This window comes from Aquarana catesbeiana, linkage group LG09, assembly GCF_042186555.1.
Source record: "Aquarana catesbeiana isolate 2022-GZ linkage group LG09, ASM4218655v1, whole genome shotgun sequence".
Lineage (NCBI taxonomy): Eukaryota > Metazoa > Chordata > Amphibia > Anura > Ranidae > Aquarana > Aquarana catesbeiana.
The window spans coordinates 252901162-252921492 of NC_133332.1; the positions used below are offsets into that span (position 1 = coordinate 252901162).

General features: G+C 45.2%; 1 protein-coding gene across 1 annotated transcript in view; it reads right to left on the reverse strand.

The window, feature by feature from the left end:
- Positions 1-19944, reverse strand: part of RBM34 (RNA binding motif protein 34) — a 91226-nt gene extending 71282 nt beyond the window's left edge. The window contains exon 1 of the mRNA XM_073600195.1: positions 19921-19944. The gene's annotated coding sequence lies outside the window, so the exon portion shown is untranslated. The remainder of the gene's footprint in view (positions 1-19920) is intronic.
- Between the last annotated feature and the right edge of the window lie 387 nt (positions 19945-20331).

The following is a 20331-nucleotide window of genomic DNA, read 5'->3' on the forward strand; positions in this document are numbered from 1 at the left end:
GCTGTGTGGTCCGTGCAGGAGGGTTGCCTAGCAACCAGGCACGCTATTAACTAAAAGCCCGCGAGCACAGAAGGTGTGTCCGCGCGGCCATCACGTGGTGCTGGGTGACTAGAAACATGCGGACCGTGCAGAAGGGTTGCCTGGGCAACCCTGCGCGTTACCGCTCGGGAGCCCGCGAGCGCAGGGGGGGCGTGTCTGTGCAATCATCACATGATCCAGGGTAATCCCTCATGTGATGACTGACGTCATTCACACAGGGACACCCAGGATAGGTTGCCAGATAGCAACATCGCTGACTCGGGAGAGCCGGCAAACACAAGAGGCGTGTCCGCACAGCCGTCACGTGACCCTGGGTTGTCCTCCGTGTGATGACTCACACGTGGTCACTCAAGGTCGGTTGTCAGGCAACGGGGACGCAATGTTAGGGAAGTCCGCAATAATGCGGACGTACCCGCACTGCAGTCATCCATTACAGGAGAGAACTCCCCCATAACACCTGGCACCAATAACCTTTAAGGGTACATCAGTATGCCAGGGAAGATGGGCATAGGTGCCCTCTCCGGACAATCCTGGTATCACTCTTAATGTAAAGAGAGACATGCAAGGAGTGAAAGTGAAAGTAATAATATATAAAATATGATGTGAAATAAAAATGAAAAATGCTGGTGAAGGGTGTGAAATAAATGGAGTGTTTTAGGGCCGGACCTGAACTCGGCCTAAAACACTGAACCCCCTGAAAAATGAATAAAAGTGAATAAAAAGATATTAATCAGTGTCATGACTGGAAGTCAAGACAAAAAAGTGTATACGGGTAAGGAAAAATGTATGTGTATATATCCAAATATATAGTGTGTATATATATGGAATGTATAAAAATGTGTAAAATCATGTATGAAGATGTGCTGAATAAGGGTTACTGTAGTGACAAAAAAAAAAAAAGGATGACACTAGAATAGGGTGAAACTGAAAAAGATGTATTAGGATAGATTGATAAATGAGTTCAGATCCCATTCCACGTTAAGCCCAAACGGGAAATAGGATCTGAGCTGGTGTATCCAGTATGTCTCAAGCTTGGATACCCCCGGAGGCGTGACTCCCCCCGCCAATGGGGGACGAACTTGTCAATCACCTGGAAAGTGCTTCCCGTGGGGTCCTTGTTATGGTGGAGTAAGTAGTGTCGGGGTACCGTATGTTTGTCTTTACCTCCTTTTATATCCGCAATGTGTTCATTTACACGTATAGTGAATGTTCTGATAGTCCTGCCCACGTATTGTTTTTTACATGGGCAGGTAACAAGGACCCCACGGGAAGCACTTTCCAGGTGATTGACAAGTTCGTCCCCCATTGGCGGGGGGAGTCATGCCTCCGGGGGGTATCCAAGCTTGAGACATACTGGATACACCAGCTCAGATCCTATTTCCCGTTTGGGCTTAACGTGGAATGGGATCTGAACTCATTTATCAATCTATCCTAATACATCTTTTTCAGTTTCACCCTATTCTAGTGTCATCCTTTTTTTTTTTTTTTTTGTCACTACAGTAACCCTTATTCAGCACATCTTCATACATGATTTTACACATTTTTATACATTCCATATATATACACACTATATATTTGGATATATACACATACATTTTTCCTTACCCGTATACACTTTTTTGTCTTGACTTCCAGTCATGACACTGATTATTATCTTTTTATTCACTTTTAGTCATTTTTCAGGGGGTTGTGTTTTAGGCCGGGTTCAGGTCCGGCCCTAAAACACTCCATTTATTTCACACCCTTCACCAGCATTTTTCATTTTTATTTCACATCATATTTTATATATTATTACTTTCACTTTCACTCCTTGCATGTCTCTCTTTACATTAGGAGTGATACCAGGATTGTCCGGAGAGGGCACCTATGCCCATCTTCCCTGGTATAGTGATGTACCCTTAAAGGTGATTGGTGCCAGGTGTTATGGGGGAGTTCTCTCCTGTAATGGATGACTGCAGTGCGGGTACGTCCGCATTATTGCGGACTTCCCTAACATTGCGTCCCCGTTGCCTGACAACCGACCTTGAGTGACCACGTGTGAGTCATCACACGGAGGACAACCCAGGGTCACGTGACGGCTGTGCGGACACGCCTCTTGTGTTCGCCGGTGTTCTGAAATATACTGTCCTCCTATCGGATAGTGTCCGCTCCGTACTGCGCATGCGCAGCGCTTGCGCAGTACGGAGCAGAAGGAGATGCCGAAAGTGTCCGAAGTTGATCAGCTGACCATCAGCTGTACACGGCGCTTCGGCACTTGTTAGCGATGGCTGTGTAAGAGGGCCCCTCGCGGGCTCGCTTCGCTCGCCACGCTTCGCTCGCCACGCTTCGGGCACGGCCTCGTGGCGCGCGGCAACTATTTATTCTCACTCTATGTCCACTTGGATAGTAGGGAATGAACCTGGACATAGGGTGAGAATAACAGCGCAGGCGCCATGTACAGCTGATGATCAGCTGTTAAACTTTGGAGACTTTCGGCATCTCGTTTGTCCTCCGTACTGCGCCTGCGCAGTACAGGGCGGACACTATATGATAGGGGACTGTATTTGACAAGACACCGGCTCTCCCGAGTCAGCAATGTTGCTATCTGGCAATCTATCCTGGGTGTCCCTGTGTGAATGACGTCAGTCATCACATGAGGGATTACCCTGGATCATGTGATGATCGCACAGACACGCCCCCCCCTGCGCTCGCGGGCTCCCGAGCGGTAACGCGCAGGGTTGCCCAGGCAACCCTTCTGCACGGTCCGCATGTTTCTAGTCACCCAGCACCACGTGATGACCGCGCGGACACACCTTCTGTGCTCGCAGGCTTTTAGTTAATGGCGTGCCTGGTTGCTAGGCAACCCTCCTGCACGGACCACACAGCCTCAAACACTGACGTCACACGCTCACGTTCTAGCTGAGTTCCCGGGCTTTCTGCACACGGACGCCCATTCCGCAGCCATAAACATTCATATGGACATGGAGAGACTTTACACTTTCATTGGCTCACAAGATAAAGTAAACTTTATGTCACAAGTTCACAGATTGGATATTCTTTAGGGGGTGTGTTATACCCTAACAGGTGACATTCTTTGGGTCCAATGAGATTCATTTTTATTCGTTTGTTTACAGCCTATTGGTCTTGATCATTTTAGATGGTATACAGTAGTTTATAAATTTGGGCAGTGTTATGAGGGTCCCACATGCCCCTGTTGAAGGTCATTGGACCGAAACGCGTAGGGCGGCTTTTATAGACCCTATACACTGCTTTTATCCTGTGATCACTTTTTACATGTATTGTGTTTTTTTATGAATAAAAACACCCAGAATTACACTATATGGAAGCATTCCTTCCCTTTTTTATATACCCTGGAGAACCGCGGAACCACTTTGCCTTTTGGAATCCATTTTGGCTCTGCTTTGGTGGACATAGAGGGGACGTCCCGGCCCTGTAGAGGCTCTACCCTTGCCTCCAACACTTCACCATTTTGCCCAGGGTGGCATCAAGCTCCATTGATTCTATGCTCACGGCAGTAGAATCCAACCTCTCTGGTAAGCGTATTCCATCTATTCGCTAAAGTTGATGATATACAAGCTGAAGATTGGGAAGCAGACAGGATCGATACACAGATTATTTAATCTCACTGCGGACTGTTGTCCTATTTGGACTATACATTCCCCCTTTTTCACTTGGGACATTACGTCTATATGCACTTTGAATTTTATTCACTATTAACTCTTGTGTGTTTTAGCGCTACAATTTATCTTTATATTTGTTACCTTTTTGTCTCATGGTTTGTAGCAGCTGTTTTTTGTCTTTTTTGGGTAGCGCATTAATCATTCCCCCCTTTTTTCACTGGTATCTGAGGGAAGCATCGCCAGTGCAAAAAGGTCAGTTGGGACGCAAAAAAATAGGATCTAATGTCTGGCATAGCCAGACCCCCCCGTGCTATCGGTAACTTCAGGACTGACAGAGATATTCTGGGGGCCTTAGATCCCCACAAGAACTCCACCACAATAGAATCTATGCGTCTGAACAGTTTCACCGAGACATACACAGGTGAGTTCGAGAGAATGTACAGCAACTTTGGAAGGAAGATCATTTTAAACAGGTTTATGTGACCCATCACTGTCAATGGCATATTTCTCCAACGCTGTACCCTCTCCCGAAGAGCCCCCATGACCGGTCTCAGATTAAGGTCCAGATACTCAGAAATGGGGAGTTGAATCACCACCCCCAAGTATTTAAATGCGGGCATCCCTGTCTGGTCCCCCGGAGGACAGGGAAGGGTTCAGATATAATTCCATTTACTCTCACCCTAATCAATGGGTCTGTGTATAACAGCTTCACCCATGAGATGAATATAGGTCCAAATCCCATTACCTCCAGAAGACCAAATAGGTAATCCCACTCCACTGAATCAAAGGCCTTCTTGGTGTCTAAAGAGGCCACTACTCTCTCCCCAGAATTGTCATACTCAGTTTGGAGGTTAACAAATAGCCTCCTAATTAGGGTTGTCCCGATACCGATACTAGTATCGGTATCTGCACCGATACCAAGCATTTGCCCAAGTACTTGTACTCGGGCAAATGCTCCCGATGCTTCCCCCGATACCTGGACTGTCAGCGGTGATCGGCGCATGGGGGAGTTACCAGCTTCTCCCCCCGCGGCTTTCAGCTGCTTTAGTGACATACAGCAGTGATCGGTGCTTGTAACTCCCCCACACGCGATCACCGCTGACTGTCACTGCATCCTCCTCCATGCCCCCTCCGTTCCTCTGTCTCCCTGCGCTGTCCCCCTCCGTTCCGCCGTTCCCCTCTCCTTCTCTGTCCCCTCCGTTCTGCTGTGCCTCTCCGCTGTCCCCTCTGTTCCGCTGTCCCCCACTCCTTCTCTGTCCCCTCCGTTCTGCTGTGCCTCTCCGCTGTCCCCTCCGTTCTGCTGTCCTCCTCCTCCTTCCTTTGTGAATGGACAGAGTCAGCTGACTCTGTCTTTTCACATAACTGAAACATTGTACTGCATATCGTGCTTCATAAAGGAAAATTCCCCCTTCAGCTCCCCGAAATGATCTAGCAGCTTGTTTTGGCACCCCTGTATGGCAGCCATAATTTGCTTGAGGGACGGCTCCCCATCCCCTTCTAGGGCCCTGTCAGCTTCATGCCTGTGCTCATCCCCCCTGTCCAGTGATCTCCCCCTGCGTATAGTGCGATCTCTCTGCACTCTGGGACTCACCTGATCAGGGGTATCAGGCAGCTGCCTTTCTGTGTGCTCATCCCTCTGGAGCGACAGCCATTCCTCCTCCTCCTCCTCTCCCTCTGGCACGGCGGCGCCATCTTGAAATCCCCAGGCATAACGTGCCAGCCTCTCCCAGCATTTTTGGCCAGGGTGGCTTGTATTTCACCATCACTGGAGGCTCTCCCGAGGATCCTCCACTCATGCCCCAGCAGTCCAGGTCAAAATTCAGACTTGTAGCTCACAGGATTAGGTCAGGATCCAAAATCTGCAGAGAGAGCTCCTTCCCTGCCGTCCTCACATGCTGCGCGCTGGCCAGAATGAGAGGCTCTTATGCAGCTCTATACACCCTCCATCTAAGTGTTCAGAAATTAGAGGTGGAAGAGGCATGGTTAGGAAACTTCTGGAAGGATGGGAGCAAATACTTTAGGTCCTATGCTAGCCTTTTGATATAATGATAATTTTAATAATAGCCTACAGAAACTGCTTATGCTAAACGATTGTTTCAAGCAACAAACAAATGCTTTAATAGAAAACAGATAATTTAATCAAAATTTGACCAAATTCATAACGATTAGTGATGATAATTATGCTGGGGATCATACCAATGTTTGTGTCATGGTCTGGAGTCAGTAGATATAGCAGTAGAAAGGGTTCGATCAACCAGGTGTACAAGTAGGTCAACCTGGTGGATGACATGGGCTCACCCGAAGTACTAACTGGTACTCACCAGAGATAGAGATGTTGGAGATGGGTTTTGCTTCATGTTAGTACCAGGTCGCGGTCCTCAGGATCGCTCCACCAGGAGGTGAGCAAGCTGGGGTCCAGTAGAGGATATAGCAGGTAGGGATGAAGCAGAAGCATAGTCCGTAGAACAAGCCAAGGTTGGCAACAAGTGCTTGCAGGTTAAGATCAAGCAGAAGCATAGTTGAGAAACAAGCCAATGATCGGTAAAGAGTGGTAATGTAGAAACAGATAGCAGCAGGAGTGACTAGAGCGAGATATTGGCTGGAGAGAGCACAATAATCTGGCAAACAGGAAGTGCAGAGACAGGGCTTAAATCAGGAAGTTAGTGGGAGGAGCAAAGAGTTCAAGGTTCATGAAAAACAAGGTACAAGGCAACATTTTCTAACTGATCAGAAGGCAGCTGTCTAGCATCTCAGGCGGCTTAGCAAGAAGAGTTACTGCCAGACACAGCAGAGGTCCATAGTTCTGATCCAGGTCCTGGCAGATTGGCTCTACCCACAATTACTCTGTTATACACAGTAGTCCAGCCTTTCTCAATCTTTTTACTCCAAAGGAACCCTTAAAATAATTTTCAGGACCCAGGAACCCCTGCTAAAATTAATTTGTCAGTGGGAAGTAGGCCCCTTTGCTGCGATGGTCAGAATGCCACCCTTACAGACCTCTTAAAACTGCACTGGTGTCATGCCTTTGGCTTTGCCAAGGGGTGTTGCTCCCAGAACCATGCAGATAGGAAGTCAATCAGCTGCAGCTCAAGGAACCCCCCCCCCCCCCAGGAACCTCTGGAGGAACCCTGGTTGAGAATGGCTTCATTAGTGGCCATAGAGTAACCCTCTAGACCAGGGGTCTCAAACTGGTGGCCCTCCAGCTGTTGTGGAACTACAAGTCCCATCATGCCTCTGCCTGTAAGAGCCATGCTTGTAACTGTCAGCCTTGCAATGCCTTATGGGACTTGTAGTTTGCACAACAGCTGGAGGGCCGCCTGTTTGAGACCCCTGCTCTAGACCTCTTCAGACGTCGTCACAGGATATTAATCATCTTTGTTCCCTATACAATACCAGCAGAATGGAACAGGAATGAGCTAGAGGCTATACAAGAATAACCTAATGTACATTTCTATTGATGGTGAGTTCTGGGAAAGGACCACAATGGCTCTTATGCTATTTTTAAAACTAGAAAGTTGTGCAATGAACATCAAGCATTATCAGTTTGTAATGAAAATTTTTAAAGAAAAAACAACAAAAGTCCATCCAGTTCAACCTACGCGTGTATGTGTATGATTTATATTCTCTAACTATTCCCATAGCTCTGTATATTCCGCTTCCTGAGGAGGACATCTAAAAAAGTCTTTTGAAATTATTGACATTTTGAGCTAGTCGAACTTCCTGGGGGAGGGAGTTCCATATGTTTACCCTTATAACAGTAAAGAACCCTTTTCACAATCTAAAGTTAAACCTCCTTTCTTCTAACCTTAAATTATGGCCACATGTCCTCTTCAAGGACCTTAACCCCTTCAATACAGGGCACTTAGACACCTTCCTGCCCAGACCAATTTTCAGCTTTCAGCGCTGTCGCAGTTTGAATGACAATTGCGTGGTCACGCTTCACTGTACCCAAACTAAATTTTTATAATTTTGTTCCCACAAATAGAGCTTTCTTTTGGTGGTATTTGATCACCTCTGCGGTTTTAATTTTTTGCTAAACAAATAAAAAAAGACCGAAAATTTTGAAAAAAAAAGTTTTGCTTTTGTTTCTGTTAAAAAAATTTGTAAATATGTAATTTTTTGTCTTTCACTGATGGGCACTGATAAGGCGGCACTGACAGGCGCTGATACGGCGGCACAGATGAGGTGGCACCAATGAGCGGGCACTGACTATGGGCAGTGATATGCGGCACTGGTAGGCGGCACTGATATGCGGCACTGATGGGCACTCATGGGTGGCACTGATAGACGACACTGATGGACACTGAAAGTTGGCATTGCTGGGCACTGATAGGGTGGCACTGATAGGCGGCACTGCTGGGCACTGATAGGCGGCACTGATATGAGGCACTGATAGGCATACCTGGTGGCACTGGCAGTGGTAGGCATTGGAGTGGGCACTGACTGGCAGCTGCCTGGGCACAGATTGGCAGCTGCCTGGGCACATAGTGGTATTTCCCTGGGGGTCTAGGGGCATACCTGGTGGTCCAGTGTGGATGGCTTCCCTGGTGGTCCTGGGCAGATTCCCTGGTGGTCCTGGGTGGGATCCGAGGGGGGGGGCTGTGCTGATAAATAATCAGCACAGACCCCCCCTTTCAGGAGAGCAGCCGATCGGCTCTCCTCTACTCGCGTCTGTCAGACGCGAGTGAGGAAAAGCCGATCACCGGCTCTTCCTATTTACATCGTGATCAGCCGTGATTGGACACGGCTGATCACGTGGTAAAGAGTCTCTGTCAGAGACTCTTTACCTAGATCGGTGTTGCAGGGTGTCAGACTGACACCCTGCAACAACGATCGCCGCAACAACGATCGCACGCAGCAGCTCGATATCCTGATCACGTCATATGACGTCCGGTCAGGAATATCAAACCACTTTGCCGCCGTCATTTGGTAATAGGGCGGGCGGCAAGTGGTTAAGCTGGTCATAGATGTATCAAAATTTTTAGCAGGTTCAGCAAGGACCGGATGACTTTTGATCCATCAATGGCCATTCCCATTACAGAAAATTCAATTTAACTATCAACTTCTCTTGAACCAGCTTGTTGAAAAAATTTCTTTGCATTGACACTACAGCCAATCGGCTGCAGCGCTGATCAGTGTATTCTGGTAGCAAAGAGTCTGCTATCAGAATACAATAACACAATGGGGAGGATTCCTCCATCCACCTAACTTGTGTGAAAGGGGGAATCCGTTCAATTTTTTTGATCAGCCCTCTGGCGGATTAAAAAAAATCTGATCCATTAGAGTATGCCGAAGTCATCTTGTACATTTTAATTTAGGGCTGCAACTAACGATTATTTTCATAATCGATTAGTTGGCCGATTATTGCTGCGATTAATCGGATAATAACCTTAAAAAAAGTGTTGTGTATAATTTAGTTAATATGTAAAGGGCAATTTATTCTTAAATATCTCTATGCAGTGGTAAATATAAATAACCAGTGGTAATATAAATAAATAACATAAATAAATTTATACTATAATTATAAATAATATGGTTAAAGAGAAAAATCTCTAATCCACTCTGAGAATAACAGACAGAAGAGATATACTGTATATACTATTAGAGGTTGAATCTGGTAAATATCATTAGACTCAGAGATCAAAAAGAAAAACAAAAATTAAAGACTGTTTTGCAGATTTTCAGACAGAACTGTAATATATTATGTAAGACTGACTCTCTTGTCATAGGCAGGTAGCTTGATAAAAGCTACCTGCGCCTGCTGTCACCTATGCTGGCCATACAAATACAATGTCTTCCTTAACCACTTGCCGACCGCCTAACGCACATATACGGCGGCAGAATGGCACAGGCAGGCAGAATCACGTACCCGTACGTGATCTGCCTCCCGCGGGCGGGGGGTCCGATCGGACCCCCCCCCCCCCCCGGTGCCAGCGGCGGTCGGCATTTGACTGGGAGCGTCGGGAGGCGAGGGGGAGACCATCCGATCGTGGCCCCCCCCTCGCGATCGCTCCCAGCCAATCGGAATCCTCCCCTGCCTGTGTGTAGTTTCACACAGGCAGAGGATGTGATGTCATCTCTCCTCGGCTTGGCAGTTTCCGTCCCAGCGCCGAGGAGAGAAGACATGTGAGTGCACAACACACACACACACACACACAGTAGAACATGCCAGGCATACTTTACACCCCCGATCCCCCCCCAATCACCCCCCCCCCCATCACAAACTGACAGCAAGCAGTATTTTTTTTTTTCTGATTACTGCATGGTGTCAGTTTGTGACAGTTACAGTGTTAGGGCAGTGAGTATTACCCCCCTTTAGGTCTAGGATACCCCCCTAATAAAGTTTTAACCCCTTGATCACCCCCTGTCACCAGTGTCGCTAAGCGATCATTTTTCTGATCGCTGTATTAGTGTCGCTGGTGACGCTAGTTAGGGAGGTTAATATTTAGGTTCGCCGCCAGCGTTTTATAGCGACAGGGACCCCCACATACTACCTAATAAGTGTTTTAACCCCTTGATTGCCCCCTAGTTAACCCTTTCACCACTGATCACCGTATAACCGTTACGGGTGACGCTGGTTAGTTCGTTTATTTTTTATAGTGTCAGGGCACCCGCCGTTTATTACCGAATAAAGGTTTAGCCCCCTGATCGCCCGGCGGTGATATGCGTCGCCCCAGGCAGCGTCAGATTAGCGCCAGTACCGCTAACACCCACGCACGCAGCATACGCCTCCCTTAGTGGTATAGCATCTGTACGGATCAATATCTGATCCGATCAGATCTATACTAGTGTCCTCAGCAGTTTAGGGTTCCCAAAAACGCAGTGTTAGCGGGATCAGCCCAGATACCCGCTAGCACCTGCGTTTTTCCCCTCTGTCCGGCCCAGCCCACCCAAGTGCAGTATCGATCGATCACTGTCACTTACAAAACACTAAACGCATAACTGCAGCGTTCACAGAGTCAGGCCTGATCCCTGCGATCGCTAACAGTTTTCTTGGTAGCGTTTTGGTGAACTGGCAAGCACCAGCCCCAGGCAGCGTCAGGTTAGCGCCAGTACCGCTAACACCCACGCACGCACCGTACACCTCCCTTAGTGGTATAGTATCTGATCGGATCAATATCTGATCTGATCAGATCTATACTAGCGTCCTCAGCAGTTTAGGGTTCCCACAAACGCAGTGTTAGCGGGATCATCCCAGATACCTGCTAGCACCTGCGTTTTGCCCCTCCGCCCGGCCCAGCCCAGCCCACCCAAGTGCAGTATCGATCGATCACTGACACTTACAAAACACTAAATGCATAACTGCAGCGTTCGCAGAGTCAGGCCTGATCCCTGCGATCGCTAACAGTTTTTTTTTGTAGCGTTTTGGTGAACTGGCAAGCACCAGCGGCCTAGTACACCCCGGTCGTAGTCAAACCAGCACTGCAGTAACACTTGGTGACGTGGCGAGTCCCATAAGTGCAGTTCAAGCTGGTGAGGTGGCAAGCACAAGTAGTGTCCCGCTGCCACCAAAAAGACAAAAACAGGCCCGTCGTGCCCATAGTGCCCTTCCTGCTGCATTCGCCAATCCTAATTGGGAACCCACCGCTTCTGCAGCGCCCGTACTTCCCCCATTCACATCCCCAACCAAATGCAGTCGGCTGCATGAGAGGCATTTTCTTTATGTCCTCCCGAGTACCCCTACCCAACGAACCCCCCCAAAAAAGATGTCGTGTCTCCAGCAAGCGCGGATATAGGCGTGACACCCGCTATTATTGTCCCTCCTGTCCTGACAATCCTGGTCTTTGCATTGGTGAATGTTTTGAACGCTACCATTCACTAGTTGAGTATTAGCGTAGGGTACAGCATTGCACAGACTAGGCACACTTTCACAGGGTCTCCCAAGATGCCATCGCATTTTGAGAGACCCGAACCTGGAACCGGTTACAGTTATAAAAGTTAGTTACAAAAAAAAGTGTTAAAAAAAAAAAAAAAAACACATACAAAAATATAAAATAAAAAAAAAATAGTTGTCGTTTTATTGTTCTCTCTCTCTCTATTCTCTCTCTATTGTTCTGCTCTTTTTTACTGTATTCTATTCTGCAATGTTTTATTGTTGTTATGTTTTATCATGTTTGCTTTTCAGATATGCAATTTTTTATACCTTACCGTTTACTGTGCTTTATTGTTAACCATTTTTTTGTCTTCAGGTACGCCATTCACAACTTTGAGTGGTTATACCAGAATGATGCCTGCAGGTTTAGGTATCATCTTGGTATCATTCTTTTCAGCCAGCGATCGGCTTTCATGTAAAAGCAATCCTAGCAGCTAATTAGCCTCTAGACTGCTTTTACAAGCAGTGGGAGGGAATGACCCCCCCCCCCCCCAACGTCTTCCGTGTTTTTCTCTGGCTCTCCTGTCTCAACAGGGAACCTGAGAATGCAGCCGGTGATTCAGCCAGCTGACCATAGAGCTGATCAGAGACCAGAGTGGCTCCAAACATCTCTATGGCCTAAGAAACCGGAAGCTACGAGCATTTTATGACTTAGATTTCGCCGGATGTAAACAGCGCCATTGGGAAATTGGGAAAGCATTTTATCACACCGATCTTGGTGTGGTCAGATGCTTTGAGGGCAGAGGAGAAATCTAGGGTCTAATAGACCCCAATTTTTGCAAAAAAGAGTACCTGTCACTACCTATTGCTATGATAGGGGATATTTACATTCCCTGAGATAACAATAAAAATGATTAAAAAAAAAAAAAATGAAAGGAACAGTTTAAAAATAAGATAAAAAAATAATAATAATAAAGAAAAAAAAAAAAAAAAAAAAACCCCCCTGTCCCCCCGCTCTCGCGCTAAGGCGAACGCAAGCGTCGGTCTGGCGTCAAATGTAAACAGCAATTGCACCATGCATGTGAGGTATCACCGCGAACGTCAGATCGAGGGCAGTAATATTAGCAGTAGACCTCCTCTGTAAATCTAAAGTGGTAACCTGTAAAGGCTTTTAAAAATGTATTTAGTTTGTCGCCACTGCACGTTTGTGCGCAATTTTAAAGCATGTCATGTTTGGTATCCATGTACTCGGCCTAAGATCATCTTTTTTATTTCATCAAACATTTGGGCAATATAGTGTGTTTTAGTGCATTAAAATTTAAAAAAGTGTGTTTTTTCCCAAAAAAATGCGTTTGAAAAATCGCTGCGCAAATACTGTGTGAAAAAAAAAAATGAAACACCCACCATTTTAATCTGTAGGGCATTTGCTTTAAAAAAATATATAATGTTTGGGGGTTCAAAGTAATTTTCTTGCAAAAAAAAATTATTTTTTTTATGTAATCAAAAAGTGTCAGAAAGGGCTTTGTCTTCAAGTGGTTAGAAGAGTGGGTGATGTGTGACATAAGCTTCTAGATGTTGTGCATAAAATGCCAGGACAGTTCAAAACCCCCCCAAATGACCCCATTTTGGAAAGTAGACACCCCAAGCTATTTGCTGAGAGGCATGTCGAGTCCATGGAATATTTTATATTGTGACACAAGTTGCGGGAAAGAGACAATTTTTTATTTTTTTTATTTTTTTTTGCGCAAAGTTGTCACTAAATGATATATTGCTCAAACATGCCATGGGAATATGTGAAATTACACCCCAAAATACATTCTGTTGCTTCTCCTGAGTACGGGGATACCACATGTGTGAGACTTTTTGGGAGCCTAGCCGCGTACGGGACCCCGAAAACCAAGCACCGCCTTCAGGTTTTCTAAGGCCGTAAATTTTTGATTTCACTCTTCACTGCCTATCACAGTTTCGGAGGCCATGGAATGCCCAGGTGGCAAAAAAAAACCCCAAATGACCCCATTTTGGAAAGTAGACACCCCAAGCTATTTGCTGAGAGGTATAGTGAGTATTTTGCAGACCTCACTTTTTGTCACAAAGTTTTGAAAATTGAAAAAAGAAAAAAAAAAATTTTTTTTCTCCTCTTTCTTTATTTTCAAAAACAAATGAGAGCTGCAAAATACTCACCATGCCTCTCAGCAAATAGCTTGGGGTGTCTACTTTCCAAAATGGGGTCATTTGGGGGGGGTTTGTGCCACCTGGGCATTCCATGGCCTCCGAAACTGTGATAGGTAGTGAGGAGTAAAATTAAAAATGTACGCCCTTAGAAATCCTGAAGGCAGTGATTGGTTTTCGGGGCCCCGTACGCGGCTAGGCTCCCAAAAAGTCCCACACATGTGGTATCCCCGTACTCAGGAGAAGCAGCTAAATGTATTTTGGGGTGCAATTCCACATATGCCCATGGCCTGTGTGAGCAATATATCATTTAGTGACAACTTTGTGCAAAAAAAAAAAAAAAAAATGTGTCACTTTCCCGCAACTTGTGTCAAAATATAAAATATTCCATGGACTCAACATGCCTCAAAGCAAATAGCTTGGGGTGTCTACTTTCCAAAATGGGGTCATTTGGGGGGGTTTTATGCCATCTGGGCATTTTATGGCCTTCAAAACTGTGATAGGTAGTGAGGAGTAAAATCAAAAATGTACGCCCTTAGAAATCCTGAAGGCAGTGATTGGTTTTCGGGGCCCCGTACGCGGCTAGGCTCCCAAAAAGTCCCACACATGTGGTATCCCCATACTCAGGAGAAGCAGCTAAATGTATTTTGGGGTGCAATTCCACATATGCCCATGACCTGTGTGAGCAATATATCATTTAGTGACAACTTTTTGTAATTTTTTTTTTTTTTTTTGTCATTATTCAATCACTTGGGACAAAAAAAATGAATATTCAATGGGCTCAACATGCCTCTCAGCAAATTCCTTGGGGTGTCTACTTTCCAAAATGGGGTCATTTGTGGGGGTTTTGTACTGCCCTGCCATTTTAGCACCTCAAGAAACGACATAGGCAGTCATAAATTAAAGGCTGTGTAAATTCCAGAAAATGTACCCTAGTTTGTAGGCGCTATAACTTTTGCGCAAACCAATAAATATACGCTTATTGACATTTTTTCTACCAAAGACATGTGGCCGAATACATTTTGGCCTAAATGTATGACTAAAATTGAGTTTATTGGATTTTTTTTAGAACAAAAAGTAGAAAATATCATTTTTTTTCAAAATTTTCGGTCTTTTTCCGTGTATAGCGCAAAAAATAAAAACGGCAGAGGTGATCAAATACCATCAAAAGAAAGCTCTATTTGTGGGAAGAAAAGGACGCAAATTTTGTTTGGGTACAGCATTGCATGACCGCGCAATTAGCAGTTAAAGCGACGCAGTGCCGAATTGTAATAAGTGCTCTGGTCAGGAAGGGGGTAAAACCTTCCGGGGCTGAAGTGGTTAAAAAAAAATGTCATTTTAAGAACCTTTGTTCCATTTTCTAATCATTAGTGGGACATTTTAGTTTTCAAACACAGTGACGAGAAAATTCAAAAGCGCAGAATAGAAAACTTCTTGGTCAAAGGAATTTTCAGACAGTGTATACGGATCACTGCATCTGTGGTCTTTGCTCCTCGTCTATTGAGGAGGTTCCATCTGGAGTTTCCCTCCAGAGGGGGGGTACTGTCATGGTTATGCAATAGAGTTTGTTTGTCAGCATACCTGTCTCCATGTGTTCATCTCTAAAGACCAGCTGACTCTCACCTGACTGGTTTTATAACCTCTCCTCTAAGCATGGCCCCGCCCCAGGCCCTATCAGGGAACCCTATATTAACCTGTGCACTGCAAGCCAGCAGTGCTGATCAACCATTGTGTGTTAGCGGTCGTGTGTACTTGCTGTGTTTCCTGTGTCTGATTTCAGTTACCGACTTTGGCCTGTTCTCGACTATTCCTGTCTGCTCTTGACCCTGACCTTTGGAAGGTCCCCGACCATCCCTGTTTGCCTGTGACCCTAAACTTTGGCGTGAACTCTGTTGTCCTTGTCTGCTTGTGGCCCCGACCTTGGCTTGTCCCTTACTTTCCTTGTTGTTCCAGCCTGCTGCCTCCTTCCTCTTCTCCTGTAGTCTACCGTGAGCGTGAGCTGTGAGACCCTGGGGGCCGTGACCTGAAGCCAGACTGCAGCGCAGTCCATCCTTACCATTAAAGGCTCTGGTGAACACCTGCTGGCTCTTAGACTCCGCGCCCTGGGGAATCTATGCTCTAGCTCCCAGTGGGATCTGTTTTAGTGATCCAGTAGACCTGCTTCCTGAACCTCCCAGGGTTCAATCTGCAGCATTCAGTCCTAGGGTTGCACTACCTAGCGGGGCACATTAGGTTTTAATTGCAGTCTGTGCCCCGTTACGGAGACCCACACTCTCAATTTGTCGTGTTTACCATCATCATTAAAAGTGAAAGTAAAAGAAAACCCCAAATTTTGGGTTGTCCCCAGGGGAAACTTTCCAATGGGGACACTAGTTCTGGTGTCCTGGGGGTCCTCAAGGAATTCCCCTAATTTGCAGGGGTTTTCCTCACTTCCTGTTTTGGCTAATGTGGCAGTGGGGGTCAGTTTAGAACCAGAATGTGGCAGTGAGGGTCAGTTTAAAACTAGCTAAAATCATTCTTCACAAAACATGTTTGTCACTCGCTTGTAAAATTGTGGTTAGACTCTGAACCTACTCCCACCTCCCCTCGCAGACAGCGACACAGCTGCTGCTATGTGACATGCTTTCCAATACCACTCAAGAAGTTACATAGTTACACAGTAGTTACATGTAGTAGTTACATAATAGTTACATAGTAGTTGAGGTTAAAAAAAGACACAAGTCCATCAAGTCCAACCTGTGTGTGTGTGATTATATGTCAGTATTACATTGTATATCCCTGTATGTTGCGGTTGTTCAGGTGCTTATCTAATAGTTTTTTGAAATTATCTATGCTCCCCGCTGAAACCACCGCCTGTGGAAGGGAATTCCACATCCTTGCCGCTCTTACAGTAAAGAACCCTCTAAGCAGCTTAAGGTTAAACTGCTTTTCTTCTAATTTTAGTGAATGGCCACGTGTCTTTTTAAATTCCCTTTCGTGGAAAAGTTTTATCCCTATTGTGGGGTCACCAGTACGGTATTTGTACATTGAAATCATATCCCCTCTCAAGTGTCTCATCTCCAGAGAGAATAAGTTCAGTGCTCGCAACCTTTCCTCATAACTAACATCCTCCAGACTCTTTATTAGCTTTGTTGCCCTTCTTTGTACTCGCTCCATTTCCAGTACATCCTTCCTGAGGACTGGTGCCCAGAAATGGACAGCATACTCCAGGTGCGACCAGACCAGAGTCTTATAGAGCAGGAGAATTATCGTTTTATCTCTGGAACTAATCCCCTTTTTAATTGCATGCCAATATTCTGTTTGCTTTGTTAGCAGCAGCTTGGCATTGCATGCCATACTTATTATTAATACCAGACCCAAAGGGCCTTGTAATGTACTGGAGGGGAGGAGGGGGGAACACATGCCGTTTTTTTCAATGAGTTTCATCTATATTGCCAAGACCCAACAATTCATTACAGCCGCAATCAGTTTTAAATGACTTTTTTCCTTTAGAAATGCCATTTTGCTGTCGTTATGTTCTAAACACGGGAAAACTGCGCCACTTCACAGGCATACTATAGACACCCCCCAGGTACGATATTTAAAAGGAATATTTCATGTTTATTGTTGTTTCACTTATGAAAATCACTGCTCCCGAAAAAAAATGTCCTTTTTTTAAAACTTTCTTTTGCAGTGATACATGTCCCCTGGGGCAGGACACGGGCCCCCAAAACACTTTTTATGACAATAATTTGTATATAAACCTTTAAAATGAGCACTTTTGGTTGTTCATGTTAGTGTCCCATAGACTTTAACGGTGTTCTGTGGCTTTTGAATTTGCCACGTACACCGCATAATGTTTGTTGTTTGCCGAATGTCTGGACAACCAAAGTTCGGCCCGAACCTAGGCTTGAGCCGAACCGTTCACCCGTCCCTACTTAAGAGTTCCCTTCACTGGAACTAAGGGGCCAAGCCCAACCCCAACCCCTGAAAAACATCCCCACACCATAATCCCCTCCTCCACCAAATGATTTAGACCAAAAAAGTATCATGGACAGTAATAGTTTTTTGATTGAAACATTTAATTGTCATGAACTTTTATGTTGGGTGGCCCTCAACACTGAACTAAAAGCTTTGATATCCATCGTTCATAATGACCACCAATCACTGTGGCACGATGGTACACTTTAGCCCACAGAAATGTGTCCGTACCACAAAACAACTTGGTTGCTCTTGCCCCCAAAACAATCCTCCATGACAGTACGCCTTTGTTGGAACGGTCATTTGACCACTTTAACCCTACAAGCCTGTAGACAACTTTTCACTGCAGGTTGAAGCCATTGGTCAGCAATGTACATACTAAAATCTCTGCTTTCTAAGAAAATGAAACTACTGTCACAATGATTAAACAGAATAGAAACTATTTGCACCAGATGACAAGAGGTTTCCTACTGCTTGTGCGTCCCATCCAGAGGGTGTGATCATAGAGCTGTGCTGTGCTCCATCCTATAAAGACAATGGGAGGGAGTGACTGACTCCCTTTATAAAGCTGCCCCAACATCTTTGAGGAAAGACCACAGCTACTGAACCGTCATATCAAGAACATTGTTATCAGGTGAGTACAGTTTGTTTGTGAAGATATATGTATGTAATGTGTGTATGGTATTGCGTGTGGTCTTATATACAGTATCTCACAAAAGTAAGTACACCCCTCAAATTTTTGTAAATATTTTATTACATCTTTTCATGTGACAACACTGAAGAAATGACACTTTGTTACAATGTAAAGTAGTGAGTGTACAGCTTGTATATCAGTGTAAATTTGCTGTCCCCTCAAAATAACTCAACACACAGCCATTAATGTCTAAACTGCTGGCAACAAAAGTGAGTACACCCCTAAGTGAAAATGTCCAAATTGGGCCCAATTAGCCATTTTCCCTCCCAGTTGTCATGTGACTCGTTAGTGTTACAAGGTCTCAGATGTGAACGGGGAGCAGGTGTGGTAAATGTGGTGTTACCGCTCTCACTCTCTCATACTGGTCACTGGAAGTTCAACATGGCACCTCAGGGCAAAGAACTCCCTAAGGATCTGAAAAAGAAAATTGTTGCTTTACATAAAGATGGCCTAGGCTATAAGAAGATAGCCAAGACTCTGAAACTGAGCTGCAGCACGGTGGCCAAGACCATACAGCAGTTTAACAGGACAGGTTTCACTCAGAACAGGCCTTGCCATGGTCGACCAAAGAAGTTGAGTGCACGTGCTCAGCGTCATATCCAGAGGTTGTCTTTGCGAAATAGACGTATGAGTTCTGCCAGCATTGCTGCAAAGGTTGAAGGGGTGGGGGGTCAGCCTGTCAGTGCTCAGACCATACACCGCACACTGCATCAAATTGGTCAAACAGTTTGCTGAAGACAAGCAGACTAATTACATGGATTACTGGAACCATGTCCTGTGGTCTGATGAGACCAAGATAAACGTATTTGGTTCAGATGGTGTCAAGCGTGTGGCGGCAACCAGGTGAGGAGTACAAAGACAAGTGTGTCTTGCCTACAGTCAAGCATGGTGGTGGGAGTGTCATGGACTGGGGCTGCATGAGTGCTGCCAGTTGTGGGAAGCTACAGTTCATTGAGGTAACCATATAGTAGGGTAATAGTACCGCGCCAATCCCAAAAAAATCAAAAGCAGCCGACACTACAATCAGACAAATTGTGCAAAAATATATGGAATAAAGTGTAGCGCTAATAAGTGGAAATAATATACAATTAGTGAAAAAGGCGATCAGAGAATGACGCCCCAAAACTACAAAAATAAGTGATTAAAACGTGACAAATCCGCACTATGCGTTTGAGTAGAGAACCCAAATCGCACTTGATGAGTGAAGAATGTGACCTCATATGCCACTGTGGGAGTGCAGCAATAGTGGTGAACAACCATGTCACATTAAGCCAAATATGTATATAACCACTGTACCGGCAAACTGCGACATCATATATAGATAAAGAGACATATCAAAAGGCAAGTATAAAAATAAAAAACTATAGCTATTAGTGTAGCAAAACAATTATTCACCTAAAAACAAAAGTTTGTGCACACAATAAATTGGTGTTACTAACATCAAATGCAAAATTAAATGAAAAAACTGGGTTGCTAGCGCCCAAAAAAAGTTCATAAATGTAGATAGTGACAGTCCCAGAATTTATCATGAGTTTCTCAAACTGCCCAAAATGGTGAGGAGATGATCCAAGTAATATTCTTCCCAATGGTGATTGCAAACAATGTAAAAGATAAGGTACTCTTACCAGCACTGGTGGACTCGCAAGCCATGAGCGGTGAGTCAAAACGGCTTAAACTGTCATACAATGAGTGACAGTGTGGACACGGTCTGCAGAGCTGAGATGTTTCTCCTAGGGTGGAATCCAGATATCCGTCCAGATCGTTCGTTCGATCGTCCGACTCAGCAGTGTAAAGGAGCCATAATCACTTTTGTTATTCTGAAGAAATCCATGTGTGTTTCTCTGTGCCTCTGTGGGAAAATGAATCTAATGGGAGTGGTTTCACAATCATGTTGATTGTGAAACCACTCCCATTAGATCCATTTTCCCACAGAGGCACAGAGAAACACACATGGATTTCTTCAGAATAACAAAAGTGATTATGGCTCCTTTACACTGCTGAGTCGGACGATCGAACGAACGATCTGGACGGATATC